The following is a 2,723-nucleotide window of genomic DNA, read 5'->3' as shown; positions in this document are numbered from 1 at the left end:
ATTACTTAATTGAAAGAAATGAACTAAAAAGATAGAGAAAAAGGGATATTAGTATCGCACGAATAGGGAAGCTACTAAGATGTTATTGTAGCTTCGCGTCTTAACCCACCCAACCAATGATTTTCCCATCGCAAGATTCGGGAAAATCCCAATATAATCAAATATAAAGGAAGATTACACACTCTTTACTCAAACATTATAAACGATATTTATTCACGAGGGTTACGGAATACTAAAATACTTCGATAAGTCGGAAACATAATCCGATTGAACTAAACTAAAATGATGATTATTATAATAAACGATACTCAAATTAAATATTTGGATCATTTCAGGCATCCAAAAGCCAAATCGGGAATAATATGTTTTGTTTTGTTGAATCTTAATTGTAAGGTCGATATATATAAAATTATAGATGTTCAAAATAAAAATGACAATTGAAATTTGTAAATATTCAATTTAAATTATGATTTCAAATATAAATGGCGACTCTGCTCACACAGTCAAAGGCGATTATCGATAGCGATTTAAGTTTAACACAAGGATTGACAATTTCCTTTTCTTTTCAATACTTCCAATACTTTTTTAACTTTACTGTACTCGAGATGGTTTTTCTTATTTGCAGATTAATTGACAATGAACTCTCTCTCTTTTTGCATAAAACAAACAGGAAAATACCAGATCGATCATGATTTTTGGTTTAGAACTTAGGACTTACCCATCCGTCCGGTCCGTCGAAGGCCTTCGTCGTCCGCTGGATGATGCTTAAGAATAAAATATTAGGTTAAATCAAGCGACTGGCATTCCTATGCAACAAATTCGGTCCACGGGACTCTCAATCCGCAACGAAAAAACTTTCTCTGCCCGTATCCGATTCGGGCGTCTATTCCAAGCTAGTTAACTTCCTCGAAAAGTCTCTGTGCCCTTCACGGTGTGCAGCTTTTGAGCGGTGTCTCAACAGAAAAATATCTTTTACAAATTTACAGAATTCCAATTGTGATTCCTTTTTCCAGGTTTCCAAAATACAAATCAATTATGGCTAATTTTCAAACGAACTTGTTAGAAATTTACAATAATTCAAATATCCACAAAAAATATAACTTACGATAATAAGATTCACAAAACTCTATAATAATTATTGTCCTTGATGCTCCAAATTAGTATAAAGTTAATCACTAGGCTTGATGGCCGAGAAAATTTCAGATTTAAGTTTATATATTTTTTTTTTCTTGAGGAGCAGCGTGGTTAAGGCGTCTAGCCAGGGCGGAAGTTCGTCAGAAAAGAGTGTGACCAATGCATGCGATCGCGCATGATACCTATTCGCTAGGATTGCACTGATAGAACTATCGAACTTCTAAGCTCAGCTGATCATTATTATCGACGCACTTACCCAACCCTTACTGAAATTCAAATTAACGCCTTAATTTTTAAAAATAAAACTAACGGCAGAAACTTGGCACTACACACTTTAATCTTTCATTTTAAATATTTCAAAAATTTGCTTTAGCTTTGGATCTTGCTTTTGCATGGTATACACCCAATCATGATCTATTGGAATGACTTAAAAAATGCCATCTGTTTTCATAATGCTGCTTTGTTCTTTAAGTACTGGTTGTCTGCTCATACCATCTACATGTGGCAAATCTAAGCCCGGTCGGTGCTTACATATGAAATTGATTGAAAAATGATTCGGCTATAGCTAAAACTTCCAGTGCGTGACTTGAATACCGACTTTCAGAATCCGTACAAAGTCTACTGAAGTAAAATACTGGCTTGGTATCCTCGTCTTCTTGTTGAAATAGTATTGCTGAAATTCCTATGGTGCTCGCATTCGTATGCACTTCATGTTATTTTCTTGGGTCATATAGCGTTAAGACTGGTTCTGTTGTTATAGCTTCCTTTAACCGGTTAAAAGCTTCATTTTGATTAGGTGTCCATATAAAACTTTGGTTTTTTTCAAAATCATACTCAATGGTTGTGCAATTATGCTGTAATTGGGAAGAAATTTACGGAAAAACCAGTAATTCCCAAAAATCTCCGTATTTCTGTTTCATTCGTTGGTTGTGGATATTCAGCTATACATTGTGTCTTTTCTTTTCCTGGTTGAATACCTTTACCAGTTATAATATGACCTAGAAATTTGACTTCTTTTTCCATGAACTTGCACTTAGATGGACGTAGAGTTAATCTCTCGAATTTAACTGCTTCTAAAATGCTTTTTGATGAAATAATAACTTCATCAACATAGCTTATTATATTTCTTTGATATTTGAGGTTTCGTATGATATCTGCGATGAATCCTATCGATACATTCGATATTTAGGTATGGACTTTTCCGCCTCTTCTATGATTGCCATTCTCGTGGAGATTTCTTCGACGACGTTTGCTTTGTCCCCTATGACTTGCCTTTCTCGATGTCTTGCCTCCCTGTGAAATCCGTGCAAACTTCTTCCTTTATTTATTTATTTATTTTATTTACGTCAACTAACACAGCAGTCGACGAAAAAGCTTAAGCTAAAGACAGATAGTAATTAAATGAAGAAGGTAGCTTAGCTTTATACACAACTAAACATCCCCGACCCGGTGGAGGTGTTTTATTTGCACAAGGTGCCAGCTATGCCCCGATTCACAGCCAATGTGGCCAGGGATGAGTTGCAGCCAATCCAAGTCCAAAATATTTTCAATGGTTTCGCTGTAGATGATTAAAAAGTATAGCGCGAAGA

Source organism: Drosophila tropicalis, unplaced genomic scaffold (genome assembly GCF_018151085.1).
Source record: "Drosophila tropicalis isolate 14030-0801.00 unplaced genomic scaffold, ASM1815108v1 contig_1057, whole genome shotgun sequence".
NCBI classification, from domain to species: domain Eukaryota; kingdom Metazoa; phylum Arthropoda; class Insecta; order Diptera; family Drosophilidae; genus Drosophila; species Drosophila tropicalis.
Note: the sequence above shows the minus strand (reverse complement) of the source record.